This window comes from Ranitomeya variabilis, chromosome 6, assembly GCF_051348905.1.
Source record: "Ranitomeya variabilis isolate aRanVar5 chromosome 6, aRanVar5.hap1, whole genome shotgun sequence".
NCBI lineage: Eukaryota > Metazoa > Chordata > Amphibia > Anura > Dendrobatidae > Ranitomeya > Ranitomeya variabilis.
In genome coordinates this window covers 199,463,393-199,483,677 of record NC_135237.1, presented here as the reverse complement: position 1 = coordinate 199,483,677, position 20,285 = coordinate 199,463,393, and the positions used below count along the sequence as shown (strand labels likewise).

The 20,285-nt window shown below is 43.1% G+C and overlaps 1 protein-coding gene across 4 annotated transcripts in view; it reads right to left on the bottom strand.

Annotated features, from left to right (window-relative positions):
• TNS3 (tensin 3) overlaps positions 1–20,285 on the bottom strand; it is a 586,621-nt gene that overhangs the window by 331,019 nt on the left and 235,317 nt on the right. The window contains exon 1 of one of the 4 annotated variants that reach the window (XM_077269389.1): positions 19,920–20,068. The exons of the other annotated variants lie outside the window; for them this stretch is intronic. The gene's annotated coding sequence lies outside the window, so the exon portion shown is untranslated. Of the gene's footprint in view, positions 1–19,919; positions 20,069–20,285 lie in introns of those variants that run through there. 4 annotated transcript variants of the gene reach the window in all.

Below are 20,285 nucleotides of genomic sequence, written 5' to 3'. Positions count from 1 at the left end.
GAATGATGATGGACCTCCCACTAGAGGTGATTTCTCTTTTTCATAGCAGGACCAGGGGCAGACATACCACCTTTGCAGCCATGTCAGATGCATCACGGCACATTGGGAAAAGGGTCCAGTCAGGAATCTGATTAATGTTTATCAAACCATGATTTTCTAACATCAAGCAATCAATGAAACCCAAAAGACAATGACAGGAGAGAGTATTTTTCACCATTTCATCCCACCTGGAATATATTCTTGCTCCTTAGGCCATCATATCGTAAAATGAATGGTGTCATTCAAAATTACAACTTGTTCCACAAAACAATAAGCCCTCACAGAGCTATGTCTATGGAAAATAAAAATAATGGCTCTTGAAAGAAAGAAGAACAAACTAAAGAGTAAAAACAAAAATGGTACCTATCAGGTAGGGGTTAAAGGGTCAGACAATGATATACAGGCTAGTTACAGTATATGACATGTGAGCGTTTTCTTAATTCTGCAAAGAGTTATTTAGTGAATTTTAGTAAGCAATGTCAGATCATTCCTGCTAGTCCCACACAAACCTTAAAATGGCGAAAAATAGCGCTAGTTGCGAACTGTGAATCCAAACGTAGAACTCCATGCCAATCTTCAGAGCTGCATTTCAGTTCTCTGCTCAGGGGCGTCCGCGAATACCAGTGTGCAGGGAACAGGCTGCAGGGGATTCTGTCTATTTTAGGGGTAAATTGGAGGAGGCACATACAGTTGTGGTCAAAAGTATTGACACCCCTGCAATTCTGTCAGATAATACTCAGTTTCTTCCTGAAAATGATTGCAATTCAAATTCTTTGGTATTATTATCTTCATTTAATTTGTCTTAAATGAAAAAACACAAAAGAGAATGAAGCAAAAAGCAAAACATTGATCATTTCACACAAAACTCCAAAAATGGGCCAGACAAAAGTATTGGCACCCACAGCCTAATACTTGGTTGCACAACCTTTAGCCAAAATAACTGCGACCAACCGCTTCCGGTAACCATCAATGAGTTTCTTACAAGGCTCTGCTGGAATTTTAGACCATTCTTCTTTGGCAATGCTCCAGGTCCCTGATATTTGAAGGGTGCCTTCTCCAAACTGCCATTTTTAGTTCTCTCCACAGGTGTTCTATGGGATTCAGGTCTGGACTCATTGCTGGCCACCTTAAGTCTCCAGTGCTTTCTCTCAAACCATTTTCTAGTGCTTTTTGAAGTGTGTTTTGGGTCATTGTCCTGCTGGAAGACCCATGACCTCTGAGGGAGACCCAGCTTTCTCACACTGGGCCCTACATTATACCGTATTTTTCGGACTATAAGACGCACCGGACTATAAGGCGCACCCAGATTTTAGAGGTGGAAAATAGGGAAAAAAATATTTGAAGCAAAAAAAATGTGGTAAAATATTTAATAACATAAATAACATACTATTATATGTGGTGTTATTATATATAATAGTATGTTATTATGTTGGAAGCTGCGGGACCAGTGTGGTGTCTGTGAAGTACGATATGAAGACGCTGGAGGGTGAGCTCATTTCCACATGCGAGGCACACGTCCGTATCTCGCATGTGGAAACCAAGCTCTGGCGCCGGCACTTTGGAGCGGAGCTGTGCAGCTCCATGTGTTCCTACGCGGCCGCACGCTCCGCTCTGGAGTGCCGGCTCCACAGCTTGGTTTCCACATGCGAGATACGGACGTGTGCCTCGCATGTGGAAATGAGCCCTAAGAATGGGTGCACAGGGCTTATAGTGAAAGCACCACTCCAGCACTGCAAAATAACACTGGAGTGCTGCTTTAAAATCCCATGGGAGAACTATAACTCCCAGCATGTCCTGCAGATCCTATGACATGCTGGGAGTTATAGTTCACCAAAGGAGTGGCAGAGTGCTTTATTGTGTTTTGTAAAGACTGACCTCTTAATTGTGGCAGCCAGCCACACTGTTGTGAGGTAAAAGCTGGAGCATCCCATGGCTGCACACACACAGAGCCCTCCCTGTTGTTGTTGCCTTTCCACAGCGCAGGACATAAGAGGAAGCTGCAGATTCTAGGTGGGAGTCTGAAGGACCTGTGATGATGTCAGAAGAGGGAGGGCTCTGAGCTGCCATGTGATGCTCCAGCCCGCCCACTTCTGACATCACACAGGTCCTCCCTGTGCACCAGACAGCTCAGCGTCCAGCACAGGCAGGTAGACAGCGATCTCCTGGCCCCTGCTGCTGCCTCCTCCTCCCCCGGACACACAGATTCTCCCCGGAATCAGTGCTGGGGAAACTGTGTGTCGCTGCTTAAGTGCAGCATTAATTTGCTGCTCCCAGCTCACTGCTCAGCTGATCGGTGGGCGGGGAGCAGCTAATAAATATTCACTGCACTTAATCAGCGGGGCCATGTGCTTTCCCCAGCAGCTGATTCCGGGCAGCGGGGACATCCTGAAGTGGGATAACAGTGCGATCCCACTTGCTGCTGCCCCCCTCCCCACATGCTATATCCGTACTATAAGACGCACCCACACTTTCCTCCCAAATTTGGAGGAAAAAAAGTGCGTCTTATAGTCCGAAAAATACGGTAATTCAAAATTTGTTGGTAGTCTTCAGACTTCATAATGCCATGCACATGGGCAAGCAGTCCAGTGCCAGAGGCAGCAAAGCAACCCCAAAACATCAGGGAACCTCCGCCATGTTTGACTATAGGGACCGTGTTCTTTTCTTTGAATGCCTCTTTTTTCTCCTGTAAACTATGTTGATGCCTTTGCCCAAAAAGCTCTACTTTTGTCTCATCTGACCAGAGAACATTCTTCCAAAACGTTTTAGGCTTTTTCAGGTAAGTTTTGGCAAACTCCAGCCTGGCTTTTTTATGTCTCGGGGTAAGAAGTGGGGTCTTCCTGGGTCTCCTACCATACAGTCTCTTTTCATTCAGACGCCGACGGATAGTACATGTTGACACTGTTGTACTCTCGGACTGCAGGGCAGCTTGAACTTGTTTGGATGTTAGTCGAGGTTCTTTATCCAACATCCGCACAATCTTGCGTTGAAATCTCTTGTCAATTTTTATTTTCCGTCCACATCTAGGGAGGTTAGCCACAGTGCCATGGGCTTTAAACTTCTTGATGACATTGCACACGGTAGACACAGGAACATTCAGGTCTTTGGAGATGGACTTGTAGCCTTGAGATTGCTCATGCTTCCTCACAATTTGGTTTCTCAAGTCCTCAGACAGTTCTTTGGTCTTCTTTCTTTTCTCCATGCTCAATGTGGTACACACAAGGACATAGGACAGAGGTTGAGTCAACTTTAATCCATGTCAACTGGCTGCAAGTGTGATTTAGTTATTGCCAACACCTGTTAGGTGCCACAGGTAAGTTACAGGTGCTGTTAATTACACAAATTAGAGAAGCATCACATGATTTTTCGAACAGTGCCAATACTTTTGTCCACCTCCTTTTTTATGTTTGGTGTGGAATTATATCCAATTTGGCTTTAGGACAATTCTTTTTGTGTTTTTTCATTTAAGACAAATTAAATGAAGATAATAATACCAAAGAATTTGTGATTGCAATCATTTTCAGGAAGAAACTGAGTATTATCTGACAGAATTGCAGGGGTGTCAATACTTTTGGCCACAACTGTAGGTCTGACCACCACTTATCATTAACAGTAAAGACAGATTAGGGAGACCGGAGTGATATCATTTTCCCACAAAAAGTAAGTAAATCACCTCTGAGGCTTGGTTTCTTATTGCAATACTTTATTGTAAAGATTCAGGCTCACTGAAAAGGTAATTGATCAGCTATACAGCTTACTATGCACTTGGGTCCAAGTAGTCACAGCATCTCCAGACGACAGGTCATGTGGGAGGCTACTAGCATCCAGTGGGAAGTACCTAACAAAGATGGTCCAAGGAAGCATAACTGGTGAACTGACAACCATGTCATAGATGTCCAAGGCTCATGGATGCATGCAACTAGTGAAGGCTTGCATGCTTGGTCTAATCCCACAAAAGAGCTATTGTAGCACAAATTGACAGAAATACTATACGATAGAAAGATGTCAGAACACAACAGTGCATCACAGTTTGATACGTATGGTGTTACCTGTCAGCAGACCTATCTGTGTGCCCAAGCTAATCTCAGTCCACTGACAAAAGTGTTTACAATGGACACGTGAAGTTCAGAACTGGATCATAACCATGGGGCAGCACGGTGGCGCAGTGGTTAGCACAGCAGTCTTGCAGCGCTGGATTCCTGGGTTCAAACCCCACCAAGGACAACACCTGCAAAGAGTTTGTATGTTCTCTCCGTGTGTTTCCTCCGGGTACTCCGGTTTCCTCCCACATTCCAAAAAAGACATACTGATAGGGAACCTAGATTGTGAGCCCCAACGGGGACAGCAATGATAATGTGTGCAACCTGTAAAGCGCTGCAGAATATGTTAGCCAATATGATAACCAATAGAAGGGGGTGGCCTAGCCTGATGGATGTACATGAGTCCAATGAAAAGGAAATGCCAGCCAAACAAAAGAGATGTGATGGTCTGGGCAACGTTCTTCTAGAAAATTGAGAGTCCTGACACCAACCTAAACATTGCTGCAGACCCCTTGGCCGAAGGCAGTGGTGCTGCAGCATAATGTACCCCGTCACACAGAAAAAAACATGTTTAATAATGGTTTGAAAAACATGACAAAAAGATCAAGATGTTGACCTGCCCTCCCAATTCACCAGATCTCAATCTGATCAAGTACTGCAGGTGTGCTGGAAAAAAGCCCAATCCATGGAAGCCCCAGCTTACAAATTACATGATTTCAAAGATTCTGCTACTAGATATCAAATGCCTTGCTCATGTCTCAAGTGGTTTTGCCAACAAGACTTCTACATTACTAGGCAGTCAATGGTAATTCTATTTCACACATGGAAAGTACATTCAATATACAAACACAGCATAAAATAGAAAAGAGGAAAATAAATAAGAACTCGGTCATAGAAAATAAGCAGAATGTTCAATGGAAAAAGGTTTGTTAAAGTTGGTGACTAGATGCCAAGATAGTACTGTTTAACCAAGTCACTGACAAGAATAAATCATGACAATATATAAAAATAAATTGCATCAAGTTTCAGCCTGCAATCTTTATCCGTTATTCATTTTCAGATCTTCAAGCATGCAGAGTGTAGCCTGATCCAAGTCCACTAGATGACCAGAATTCAATTCTTCTATGGGAGAACTTGCTCAATCTACACAATGCATTTACTATCATGGTGATCTGCATAATCCGATTCTATTGTATTGACTCTATTCAGCATGTTTGTTTTTGGGAGAACAGGGTTGGTGATCCTCCTTTGGCTGATATAAATTGGCAGCCATCTGCATCGCCTGCTACAGAGGAGATGGATACAACTGATGTGTGTCCGTGAGCCATGGAAATAGCAAAGTGTGGCTACCTCTCCAGAAGGCAGGTTTATATGAAAGGCCGGGTTCCAACGATCTGGAAGTAGCAGCGCTTTGGATGCAGTGTATGTTTACGGTGTCCAAACCTCTGCCTTCTACTGAACGCAGTTGAAGCTGTATGTGTTCACTGAGCCGTGCGGATTTACCACATTCAATACATTTGATTGATGTAATTTCTGTTGCGGAGACTAGCGCCTCCACAAGACAACTTGACATTCTGCGATCTGGAAAGACGCGGCGCATGTCAGTCTCCGTGGGTGATCTGTAGGTGACTATGCACGGATAGTGGACATGTGATTTCTAGAAATCCCATCCACCATGTTGTCACAGCAGACCGCTGCGGGTTTGAGGCTGCATAAATACACAGCGTCCAACCCGCAGCAACTCCGGATCATGGGCACATACCCTTAAAGGGAATCTGTCACCCCATTTTAGGCCTATAAGCTAAGGCCACCGCCATCAGGGGCTTATCTACAGCATTCTGTAATGCTGTAGATAAGCCCCGATGTAACCTGAAAGATAAGACAAACAAGTTAGTTTATACTCACCCTGGGGCGGTCCCGATGCGGTCCGGTCCGATGGGCATCGGTCCACGTCCAGCGCCTCCCATCTTCATACGATGACGTCCTCTTCTTTGCTTCCTGTCGCGGCTCCGGCGCAGGCGTACTTTGTCTGTCAGCAGTGATGATGATGTCTGTAAAGTGCTGTGGAATTAATGTTGCCAATTGTTTAATTACCTTAAGCCTATGTCTGCAATTCAGGAAGTGTCTGATCACATTTCCAACCTGCGGCTGTGGCCCTCACATTGCAGCATCTGCCCCATTCATCTCTCTAGTCATCTCTCCTGGGCAGCACTTTCCCTCGCTTGGTGCATGCTCAGGCATGGCCCCTCTGTAGCCGAGACGTGCTCATCTTATGGCGCACGGTGGGCCACATTCTATAACACTTTAATGCACTCCACGGATTTCAGTGTAGCCCACAGAATATGAAGCCAAGCAAGTGCAGAGGAAATCAGGGCACAGCCTGCGTACAAGCTATTTTTTGCTTTCAGAAAAGGCGTATGATGTCAAGAGTTGTTTCTTTAAAATATTTGAAACGTTCTATAAAGAAAAGACTTCAAAGAATTCAGTCTTTACAGGAATGAATGAATAACCGTTTTGCAACCATTTAGTTATGTGTGGGCCACAGGTAGGGTTTCACATTTCTAAAAAGGAAAACAAACAGAGGTAGATGTAAATCTGCCTTCATTTTAACAAGCTAAAACAAGCCGGCTTCCAGATGGAAAGGATCAAAGTGTCTGAGTCACTTCAAAAAATTAATCCCCTGAAGGAATGCTTCCCTCCTCTATTTTATACGTGGGTTTTCTCATTAAATGAGAAAGGGACAAAGATGGTTTCATTCTTAATCTTCAATACAACAGTAAAACAATGTAGTCCTTCAACAAACAGAGTTCACTGCACCTTCGATATCTTGACAGCTCTACAGAAACACTGCACAATAGCGGTGTCATGTAATAGCATATGTACAAGGAAAATAAATATATTCATATCCAAGTGTACCTACACCCGACACCCTGTGTTAACAGAAATCTGTCACCATAATATACTTCTATTAAAAAGGGATTTCCTGGTTTTGGAAAACCCCTGTCCCTCAGCTGCAGTTTGCTTATTAGAAAAAAGATGGCCTTACTCACCCTCTCTGGGTCCAGAGCAGGGCCTCTGCTGATGCTCCCACTGTAGGCTATTGTATGCAGCACTGACGTCATGCCAGTAGCACTGCAGCCAATCAGTGAGCTCAGCAGCCCATGCGGCCAGCTCAGGCAGAGCTTCTGAGCTTAGTTATTGGCTGCATGCTGTCGATGTGATGTCAGTCAGGGACACAATAACAAACCCGAGGAGCAGCGACGGAAACTCCGTGCTGGACCCAGGGATGATGAGTAAAGGGCAGCTTGTCCTGACTCAAAACCAGAACACCCCTTTAAAAGATCGGAATAATTGGGTGAGGCCTGTTGAGCTATTAGCCTCAAACGCACAAGATATGACACCATTTGGCTAGTAGTATAGTGAACATTAAATATATTGCCCTTAGATAATATGCAGTATTCAAAGGTTTCTTTCCAAGAATCAGACAGGCATGTGGTTGTTCATCATCATTTACAGCAGCTTACCACCCAGGGCATGAAAAGTACTAGACATTTGTTATGGTGCCCTCATTCTGCCTCCTGTGCTCAAATTAGCCTTTCTTCCCTCTTATTTCAAAGATGGCTGCCACAGTAACATGAGGAGAGTAATGGTAAGTCTAAAGCACAGCTCCACAGCACAGGAAATGCAGGGAAAGCGTGGTCAAGTCACAACTTGAGTTTTCATTTCAGAAGATGGCTTCCAATCATGCGTAGTGCGCCTCTGAAGACGCAGTGACACTGCCGGGACGAGCGGTGTGCATGCACTAGATTTGGATAGCTGGCAATGATGCCACTTGTGCGAATTGTTATCAGGCCCACAAGGGTGTGATAACATGGAGAGAGGGCTGAGTAGTCTGGGGAACTAACGCCCCATCAACTAGTCAAAGCCCTCATTAGCATAGGAAACGGGCCCTTTATAAACGCTTTTTTAAAACATCTATGTAACTGAATCATGTTATACAGAGCTGGTTAGGGAGGGTGTTTCATCACACGTAGGTGAATGCTGCTGGGTTGGAGGCCATGGGGGACGCCAAAGAAGTCCACAGCCTTTAAATTAATTCTTCCAATCTTTTATAACATACTATAGCATAAAGAAAACAACTGAGGATTTTAGAGCTAGTGCATCACCTAGGCCACAAAAGGAATTTGGTGGTTAGCGCAATTTTGGGTTACCTTGGTTTTGGAGAGATGGTGAGTGTTTAACCCTTTACCAACATATGATATACTGGTATTGATACTGGACATTGCTGCAGGTTCACACGCCAAGCCCTCATTTTTCCCAGCAGATGATGGCTGATTTAAAGCGAACCTGTCACTCCCAAAATCGATGGTGAGGTAAGCTCACCGTCATCAGGGGCTTATCTACAGCATTCTGTAATGCTGTAGATAAGCCGCCAATGTTACCTGAAAGAGAAGAAAAAGACGTTAAATTATACTCACCCAGGGGCGGTCCCGCTCCGATGGGTGTCTCAGGTCCGGTACAGCGCCTCCCATCTTCATTCCATGACGTCCTCTTCTGGTCTTCGCGCCGCTGCTCCGGCGCAGGCGTACTTTGTCTGCCCTGTTGAGGGCAGAGCAAAGTACTGCAGTGCGCAGGCGCCGGTAAGGTCAGAGAGCCCCGGCGCCTGCGCACTGCAGTACTTTGCTCTTGGAATGAAGATAGGAGGCGCCGGAGCGGACCGGAGACACCCATTTGACCGCGGACGAGCAGCGGGACCGCCCAGGTGAGTATATTATAACCTCTTTTTCTTCTCTTTCAGGTAACATCGGCGGCTTATCTACAGCATTACAGAATGCTGTAGATAAGCCCCTGATGCCGGTGAGCTTACCTCACCAGCCATTTTGGGGGTGACAGGTTCCCTTTAATCAGCCATCATGTGCTTTTAAATGATACTGTCAATCTCTGACAGCAGCATTTAACACACAATGGCAGAGGGGCATGTCATTCCACGTGCCCACTGGTATGCTTATTATGTGCTTGCAGGTCGCCGATCAGTTGCCATGACAGCCAGGGGTCTGCTGAAGCCCATCCGTGCCTGTCATTACAATACTCTTGTGAAAGCCAGGTCATGATTTTAGTTATACATAGCAGTGTTGATGCACAGCTAAGTATAGCAGAAGTGATCAGACAGTCGCAACTTCAAGTCCCCTAAGGAGACTGTTACATACACTAAAACACTTAAAATAAAAAATATGAAAAAAACCACATAAAAGTTAAAATCACCTCTGTTTTTGCCCGATTAAAAAATAAATAAAAACTAAAACATATTTGGTATCACAGCGTTCATAAAAGTCAGATCCGTCAAAATATTAAATAAATCAGATTGGTAAATGGCGTAATGAGAAAAGCAATCCAAACGCCAGAATTATGTTGTGTTGGGCTGCCGCAATATGGAAATAAAATGCAATAAGATGTGATCAAAGCCTTGTATATATCCCAAATGATAATCGGAAAAAATGTCAGCTCAGGGCACAAAAAATAAGCCCCCTCATCACGAAAATAGCAAGCGTTATGGGTCTCGAAAAATAGCGACACAAGCCACACAAGCAAAAAAAAAAAAACATTTTCAGCACAAATAAAAATAAAGGCATGTTTGGTATCTGTGTAATCGTACTGATCTGGAGAATCATATTACCAGGTAAGTTTTACCGTATACTGAACATGGTAAAAAAAAACAATTGTGGAAATGCACTAGGATTTTTTTCCTGCTTTCTAGTGCATCACATGATCAAATGCATTATGTCATTCAAAAGTACAATTTACACAACGAGAAACAAGCGCTCATACGGTTATGTGGATGGAAAAATGTTTACAAAATTATGGCTGTTGGATGAATGCAAACAAAAAATGAAAACGAAAAGAACGAAAAAAAAAATTGGCGAGGGGTGAAAGGTGGAAAAAATATGTTAGGAATTCCAGTATAATGCAGTGGTCTGATAGGGCAGGAGGAGCTGCCACTATGATGTCCATGTGTCCTAAAAGATTCCTATGGGATTTTGTACATTGCAGAAACATTTCTCCATTGCCACAAATACTGTATAACTAAAATAAAGAAATCATTTATGACAATCTATTTACTCCTCACTGTTCCAGTGTGATACTCCCCATATACCCCACCTTGGCCATATATCCCTAGTGACCGCTGCAGCCTATCACTGGCTCCATTGGTGCCATATGAGGCCACTGCGCAGGACAGTGTTTGTCACATGGGGTATACGGGAAGGACTTGTGTGGAAGGTAAGGAATCACGGGGCAAAATCAGTTTGTTTCGGAAAGGCTGCAAATTTGCCACACAGTCCACCATTTGTACTACAAAAGGTAGAAGAAGAGAACATAAGGGTATTTTCCCAGAGGTATTAAATATTAAATAAATAATCTTTATTTTTATATAACGCAGCGCTTTACAGTTTGCACACATTATCATCGCTGTCCCCGTTGGGGCTCACAATCTAAATTCCCTATCAGTATGTGTTTGGAATGTGGGAGGAAACCGGAGAACCCAGAGGAAACCCACGCAAACACGGAGAGAACATACAAACTCTTTGCAGATGTCCTTGGTGGGATTAGAACTCAGGACTCCAGCGCTGCAAGGCTGCTGTGCTAACCACTGCACCACCGTGCTGCCCATAGCAGTAGTACGTTATATACAGCAGGTTTTCAGGTAGAAAATCCACTGATTATTTTTGTCACACTGTTGCGAATAAGAAAATACTTAACGTAAATTGACCAGTGCTGTGGATTTCAAATATCTACTTATGCACAAAAGGATGAACTATGTAAGAAATTCAAAGCATCTTCATACTGGTTTCTGAAATTAGATTTTTATGACAAATCTAGAAGACGTTGCACTGCACAAAATCTAAGTGCCCCTGGCACACTGCATTAGACAAGGCGGCCTATGTATATGCGAAGAGTGACATTAAATTTAGACCCATTCAGATGAGCTCAACATTGGGAAAGGAGGATTAGGCCATCTAAACGGGCAAGTGACCAATCAGGAATCAAACAAAAGGCTAGTTCGTAGGGTGCAAGGATTTTTAACATGGTTAAGAATAATTGTCTGCAGCACAAGAGGAGATATGCTGCCGATAACATGATGTTCTATGACCGCAGAACGATCGCATCAACAATTGTTCTGTGCACACAGAAGTTTAGTCAGCCTGTCTAAGCATGCTGTTAAAAGGAAATCTGTCATCAGGTTTTTGCTACCCCTTATGAGAGCAGCATGATGTAGGGAAGAGGCCCCGAATGCAGCAATTTATCACTTACTAGGCTGCTGGCTGTAATTTTGATAAAATTACAGTTTATCTACCAGCTCCCTGAACCCTGAGCTCTGTATAGCCCTGCCCACATCATTGATTGACAGATTTCTGTGTACACTGTGCATAGGCAGAAAGCTCCCAGTCAGTGGTGGGGGCGTGGCTGGACTACATGGCAGTAGGTTTAATAGTCCTCTGGTGATAATTTCCTACTGATATTTAGGTCATTTTCTCAAGGTACAGCAAACAGCCCAATAACTGATACACCACTGGAATCAGGGTCTACATCATGCTGCCCTCAGATTGACAAAAATCTGGTGACAAATTCCCTTTAAAAGCCTGCAGGTTGGCTTGTATATAGCCGGTCTGTGGTCATTAATGGCTGCATGTAAATGTGCCTTCAATCTGATTTTTTTCATCAAGGTGAAAAAGTCACTTAAAAATAGAAAACAACTTTTTCAGCACAGTTCAGAAGTGCGCACTTTTGGTATGCTACTTACAGCAATATCAATGGCTTAATCAGGGCAAATTCCTCTCAACAATGGCTCCAAGCTTAAAACTTACTTTCCACTCCAAGTGATGAACACTAAGGGCCCTCCGTGTTTGCATGCAAGGTTTCAAAAACATTTGTGGCATGACACACACATTTAGACTTCACAAATCATTTTTAGTGCCATCCTTGCAATTATTAATCATTGCATCAATTAATTCTAAAACATCATTTTATTGCAGTGTCAGATGCAAAAAAAAAGGTTGTTTGTCTGCAGCTCCTCCTAGGTCATGACTGCGAGGTCGCTTTCATCCTCTGTACTCTGAGTGGGAATGTTTACCTAACCACAGACACAAAAAAGTTGTGGTTTCAAGATGTCTCCACACAAGGCAGATGCGTCCTTTTAGTAATGTCTACCAGATTAGCCACATTAATGTGCGCAAACACAAAAGTAAAAATACTACAATAAGGGTATGTGTCCACGTTCAGGATTGCATCAGGATTTGGTCAGGATTTTTCATCAGTATTTGTAGCCAAAACCAGGAGTGGAACAATTAGGGTATGTTTCCACGGTCAGTAAACGCTGCTTGTTTGACGCTGCAGCGTCAAACAAGCAGCGTCCAGATGTTCCAGCATAGTGGAGGGGATTTTATGAAATCCCGTCTCCACTATGCGTGGAAACCCGCACGCGGCGGCCCTGCGACTCCGGACATGCTGCGCGTCTTTTCAGAACGCAGCATGTCCGTACACCTTGCGGGGACGCAGCGTCCCCGCAAGGCATATCACAGGGCCCTATGGCGAGGGGTGAGATGATCCCGGATGTGTACTGTACACATCCGGCACCATCGCGTCCCATTAAGGGGGCGGGGCTTCGCCGCTGCGGCGATACCGCCGCGTAGCCTTAACGTGGAGACATAGCCTTAGAGGAAAAGTATAATAGAAACATATGCTCCACTTTTTCATTTATCACCCACTCCTGGTTTTGGCTTACAAATACTGATGAAAAATCCTGACCAAATCCTGATGCAATCCTGAACGTGGACACATACACTAAGGGTACCGTCTCACATAACGATTTACCAACGATCACGACCAGCGATACGACCTGGCCGTGATCGTTGGTAAGTGGTTGTGTGGTCGCTGGGGAGCTGTCACACAGTCAGCTCTCCAGCGACCAACGATGCCGAGGTCCCCGGGTAACCAGGGTAAACATCGTGTTACTAAGCGCATGGCCGCGCTTAGTAACCCGATGTTTACCGTGGTTACCAGCGTAAAAGTAAAAAAAAAAAAATAAAACAGTACATACTTACATTCCGGTGTCTGTCCCCCGGCGTTCTGCTTCTCTCCACTGTGTCTGTGCCAGCCGGAAAGCACAGCGGTGACGTCACCGCTGTGCTCGCTTTCCGGCCGGCGCTCACAGTGCAGAGACGCAGAACGCCGGGGGACAGACACCGGAATGTAAGTATGTACTGTTTGTTTTTTTTTTACTTTTACGCTGGTAACCACGGTAAACATCGGGTTACTAAGCGCGGCCATGCGCTTAGTAACACGATGTTTACCCTGGTTACAAGCGAACGCATCGCTGGATCGCTGTCACACACAACGATCCAGCGATGACAGCGGGAGATCCAGCGACGAAAGAAAGTTCCAAACGATCTGCTACGACGTACGATTCTCAGCAGGGTCCCTGATCGCTGCTGCGTGTCAGACACAGCGATATCGTATGGATATCGCTGGAACATCACGAATCGTACCGTCGTAGCGACAAAAGTGCCACTGTGTGACGGTACCCTAACACTCCATTAAGAGAATATATCCAGAAAAAGACTAACGTTTTTAACAGAGGGCATCAATTCACACACTGTGATTGGGAATCTGTGCTTTTATATGCAAAGCTGTAATTTCAAAGAAATGCATTAATAAGAAATAAATACATTAATGAAAAAAATTCTAAGAAAACCACTTTCATTTGCCACACATATAAATGGGAATCCAGCACTCAAATCCGATGCAGTTTATTCACAGAATTAAGCTGTACATAAAGAAAAATTGGAGTAACCATAAGGCTATGCGCACACGTTGCGGATAAGGCTTAGGAATTTCTGGTGCGGATTCTGTCTCTCCTGGCAGAAAACGCACCTGCGGTTTTTTGCGCGGTTCTGCAGAGTTTTTTTGTGCGTTTTTGCTGCGGTTTTCTTGCGGATTTGCTGCGGTTTTTACCCCTGCGGTTTTCTATAATGGAGTGGGTACAAAAACGCTGCAGATTCACAAAAAAGTAGTGACATGCTACTTCTTTTAAACCGCAGCGTTTCCGCAGCGGATTTTCCGCAACGTGTGCACAGCATTTTTATTTTCTCATTGATTTACATTGTACTGTAAATCAATTGTGGATCTGCAGTGTTTCTGCACTGCAAAAAACGCTGCGGATGCGCAGAGAATCCGCAGAGAATCCGCAACGTGTTAACATACCCTACAACAAGAATATTTATTAGAAAAAAAAATCATTAAAAAATAGTTAACAGTGTAACAGTATGTCCTCCCCTTGAGAAAGCTGTAACCGAAACGCAAGTTGGGGAAGTGCTGGCAGAGGCCCCCTCCCCCCAAGTCTTTACCCCCCCACTAGAAGCATGAGGCAAGCATTACAACCTGTAAACTAGCCCATTGGGCGCCTGTTACTACATATGGTGGATGGTTGTATAGGATTAGTATATACCATGCATTGCTTGATACTCTGGATTGGTTTGGTGGATCTCTTGCTTATTTTGACATACTGTTACATAGTTAACCATTTTGAATGAATTTTTTCTATAAATATTCTTGTTTTAATTCTACTAGTGGTTTATGGTTTTTCTTTGCCATGTGCATGCTACTCAGAGTACTAGAAAGCTTGATACTATCTCATGGGGGGGGGGACATTAGACGCTAGTCCCATACCTATTGATGATCATGTGTTTTTGGGATATCTTCTCATTAAATAAGAGAGCTGTGTATAAAGAAAGTTGACATTTCAATCTCACCGACCTTTATCAGATATATACAATATAGGAAGAATGAGTCGAATCTGAGATTGGCAGTATGGAGTAAGTGCGACGTTCGCCTGGACGGATGTGCCCTTTTTATACATCGCTTACTTATTTGAATAAACTGCACCCAATATGAATGCCAGATCGCTATTTACATATTCCATTGGATTGGGACCCTATCTGTGCACCTAATAATTAAATCATTTCTAGTTATTAAGGAGCCAATATATAGTTTAGAAGTAGTTTACACTGCATAAGGCAGTTTTGAATTTGTCGAGTGCGATGGTGGGAGCAAGGACTCCTTTTCTAGTACATGTGCAGAATTCTTCAGGGCTCTGCACATGCTCAGAAAGGCGCATTTTCCTCTATCAAAAGATGGGGTAGTCTGCTTACTCCATTGACTGCTTGCTGCATCCGTACAGTTCTATGGGCTCCGTCGACTTCAATGGAACACAGAGAATTGTAAAGCCAAGCATGCCTGAGTGAGCCGCATATCAGAGTGTCAGCATTCTGGTTACATCTTGTAGATTGTGAGCCCTCGCAGGCAGGGTCCTCTCTCCTCCCGTACCAGTTGTGACTTGTATTGGTCAAGATTATTGTACTTGTTTTTATTATGTATACCCCTCCTCACATGTAAAGTGCCATGGAATAAATGGCGCTATAATAATAATAATAATAATAATAATAATAATAGTGATCACTAGGGCACGCACATGAATGCTGGAGCAGATAAAATGAGTGCAGAGCGCTGGAGACACAAGACTTGATTAGAAAATAAAGATGTGGTTAAGAATGGTTAAAATGTAGTAAAAAAAAAAAAAAAGTAAAATAGTGAAACTGCCATTCCAAGCATTTTTATCATAGCTAATAGTAGCTTAAAACTACAAAAATGCACAATCTATGTAGCACAGGAATGGATTAGTAAATATGTAACATAACTCTAGGAAAAGGCCCTAATTATTGTAGGTATGACGAATAATACTAGCCTATAAGGGGGTTTTATAATCCTGCTTAACCATCACTTTGGAACAGTGTAGAAAAACAAGCCTTTGGGCTAATGACAAACCATTAGCATTTACAGACAGGGTGGGTTCTAACCAGCGGAATAGTCAAGTCTGTTCATCAAGATCCTACCAGATAGCAAACTACTGGAGAGAGATGTCCCAAACATGAAGACCACAATACAACAGGATGATCCAAGACACAAGGAGCAATGGCCTAGCTCACAACGTGAAGGTGAACTTGGGGACCAAACAACAAGCAAACAAACAAAAGAAATATTATGTACATTTATCAATGTACATAATACATGCCTTTTCATATATTGCAACTAACATCATTAATGCGTAACCCTTTCACCCAGAAGCCTGTTTTCACCTGCCTGACCAGGCCAATTTTTTCAATCTGACCACTGTCACTTCATACGTAAATAACTCTGGAAAGCTTCAATGGATCCCACTGATTCTCAGATTGTATTTCATGACATATTGTACTTCATGATAGTGGTAAAATTTAGGGAAATAAATAACAAATTTGGCGAAAATGTTGAAAATATTTAAACTTTTAATTTTTATGCCCTTAAATCAGAGTCCTATCACACATAATAGATCATAAACAACAATTCCCACATGTCTACTTTACATCAGCACAATTTTTGAAACATAATTCTTTTTGTTAGGAGTTAGAAGGGTTAAAATTTGACCATCGATTTCTCATTTTTACTATAAAATTTACAAAACCATTTTTTTTTTTAGGGACCATATCACATTTGAAGTGACTGAGGGGCCTATATGATAGAAAATACCCAAAAGTGACACCATTCTAAAACTGCACCCCTTAAAGTACTCAAAACCACATTCAAGAAGTGTATTAACCATTCAGGTGCTTCACAGGAATTAATGGAATGTGAAAGGAAAAAAAATAAACATTTAACTTTTTTTTTTTTTTACAAAAATGTTCTCTTTTTTTATTTTACTTTTACAAGGGTAATAGGTGAAAATGGACAATAAAGTTTGTTGTGCAATTACTCCTGAGCATGCCTATATCCCATATGTGGGGGAAAACCACTGTTTGGGCACACAGCAGGGCTCGGAAGGGAAGGAGAGCCATTTAACTTTTTGAATGTAACATTTGCTGGCATAATTAGCGGACGCCATCTCACAATTGGAGAGCCCCTGATGTGCCTAAACAGTGGGAGCCCCCCGCAAGTTACACAATTATGGAAACTAGACCTCTCAGGGAACTTATCTAGATGTGCATTGAGCACCTTGAACCCCCAGGTGCCTCACAGAATTTTATAACACTAAGCAGTGAAAATACAAAAAATATATATATTTCCCCCAAAAAATGGTTTTTGCATTTTTGCATTTGCATTTTCATAAGGGTAACAGGAGAAAATGGACTCCAAAATTTGTTGTGCAATTTTTTTTAAAGGCACAGTGCAAAGCTCAGAAGGGAAAAAGAACTACGGTATATTGGAGTTCAGATTTTGCAGGACTGGTTTGACGGTGCCATTTCATATTGCTGGAGCCCCTGAGGTGCCAAGACCGGCAGAACCCCCGATAAGTGACCCCATTTTACAAACTACACCTCTCAATGTATTCATCTAGGGGTGCAGTGATCATATTGACACCACAGGTATCACAAAATTTAATACCATTGGGCAGTGATGAAAAAATAATTACGGTACATTTTTTCCACCAAGATAGTGGGTTAGCCCCGGATTTTACATTTTCATACTGGGAAATGGGTAAAAATGGCACCAAAATTTGTCCCACAATTTCTACTGAATGTAGAAATATTCTTTATATGGCTGTACAGTACTGCTTCGCCACACGGCTAGACTCGGGAAGGATGGAGCGCTATTTGCCTCCTGGAGAACAGATTTTCCTAGAATAGTTTACCGATTCAATATATAGAGCCCCCAAGTGCTAGAAAAACAGAAATCCCCCCATTTTGGAAATTAGACCCCTTTGGAAATTTATCTACAGGTGTAGTGATGATTTTGACTCCATGGGTGTTTTCCAGAAACGAGCAGAAGTTGACATTGCAAACTGCCATTGTAGTGACCAGTACATTGTAGTGACCAGCTCATGCTTCTGGAGATAAGCTCTCATAAACTATGTGTGCTCTCATCACTACAGAAATGCCAAACATGTGGGTGCTAAATGTGGTTTAGACACACGGGGTTCAAAACTGTGCAGGGCATTTGGGAGAGCCATTTTGCTTTTCCAAAGCCTTTGTACTAGTAACGTGAAAGCCCCCTATATTTCCATTGATTGATGACGGACCTGAATGGGGACTTAGTTTCTTTGTGGATTGAGTTGAAGCTTTTATTGGGAACATTTTACATAACACTTTGGATCACATTTCTCCAGCGCTCTACACTGAGCACTTACTTTCCATCTAAATCTCAGAGTAATGTGACAGATGAAACCCCGATGGATCCATTCACTATAATGAGGCAGCAGAGTTGATCTGGACTCCCTCTTGCCTCTGTTCAGTGGTGTCTTTTTTTTTTTCCAGAAGTGCACAAAAGTTTGGTTGTCCTCGCTTTTATGCCCACCTAAAAAGATGGACACCGCTGAATCACAGGTCAGACAGCGTCCACAGTGCCTCCATCTGCCTCATTCAAGAGAGTCTTCCAGAGGGGGTTGCGTTTGAATCACGTATTTCAGAGATTTACATGGAAACCCCGATGCAGGTACTCAGCGTAGAGCGCAGGATAAACGTGAGCTGAACCTTACTGTGATCTTTGTGAGGCAAAATTAAATTAACAAATCAACAGCAGGTGAAGAATTGGTTTTATTTATTTTTTACGCCGTTCCTCGTGCAGTATAAGTGATTAGACAATTTTACTCTTCTTCTTCGTGCGATTACAGAGACACCAGATTTATATCGGGGGTTTTTTTGGCTGCTGTCACACACTAAGACACGCTTTTTATTGCAAAAAATTGTTTTTGCATCCCCATGATTCTCCAGGTCAGCATGATTACACAGATACCAGACATGCATAGTTAAAGGGAATCTGTCACCCCATTTATGGCCTATAAGCTGCGGCCACCGCCATCAGGGGCTTATCTACAGCATTCTGTAATGCTGTAGATAAGCCCCCGATGCAACCTGAAAGATAAGAAAAACAAGTTAGATTATATTCACCTGGTCCGATGGGCGTTGCGGTCCGGATCCAGCGACTCCCATCTTCATGCGATGACGTCCTCTTCTTTGCTTCCTGTCGAGGCTCCTGCGCAGGTGTACTTTATCTGCCCTGTTGAGGGCACAGCAAAGTACTGCAGTGCGCAGGCGCCGGGAAAGGTCAGAGGCCCGCCCAGCGCCTGCGCATTGCAGTACTTTATCTGCCCTGTTGAGGGAAGAGCAAAGTACGCCAGTACAGGAGCCGCGACAGGAGGCAAAGAAGAGGACCTCATCGCATGAAGATGGGAGGTGCTGGACCCTGACTGCGATGCCCACTGGACCGGACCGCACCGGGACCGCCCCTGGGTGAGCATAATCTAACTTGTTTTTCTTATCTTTAAGGTTACATCAGGGGCTTATCTACAGCATTACAGAATGTTGTAGATAAGCCCCTGATGCCGGTGGTCGCAGTTTATTGGAATTTTGCAAAAAAAAAAAAAAAAATTTTTATAAGCTTCACCTGTGTCGCTATTTTCCTAGACCCATAACATTTTAAATTTTTCGTCAATGGGACCGCGTTTGGGCTTGTTTTTTTGTGCCCTGAGCAGACATTTTCATTTGATACCATTTTGAGGTAGATATAATGTTTTGATCACCTCTTTTTGCAGTGTTGCGGCAGCCAAAAAAAAAATTATGGCATTTCGATTTTTATGTCTCGTTACGCCATTTACCGACCTGGTTAATTTATTTTGCTTGATAGGACTTTTATAAACGGAGCGATACAAAATATATATATATTTTTTTTTTTAATTTGTTTTTAATGAGGGAACAAGGTATCAATTTCAACTTTTATATTTTCTTTATTTTTTAAAAAATATTTTTAAAACCTTTTATTCACCTTCAACTGTAGGGCAGCACGGTGGCTCAGTGGTTAGCACTGCAGCCTTGCAGCTCTTGAGTCCTGGGTTCAAATCCCACCAAGGACAACATCTTCAAGGAGTTTGCATATTCTCTCCGTGTTTGCGTGGGTTTCCTCTGGATACTCCGGTTTCCTTCCACACTCCAAAGACATACTGATAGGGAATTTAGATTGTGAGCCCCATCAGGGAACAGCGATGATAATGTATGTAAAGTGCTACGGAATATGATAGTGATATATAAAAATAAAGATTATTATTATAAAACTAGATGGTGGCCCGATTCTAACGCATCGGGTATTCTAGAATATGTATAGTAGTATATAGCACAGCCCACGCAGTATATA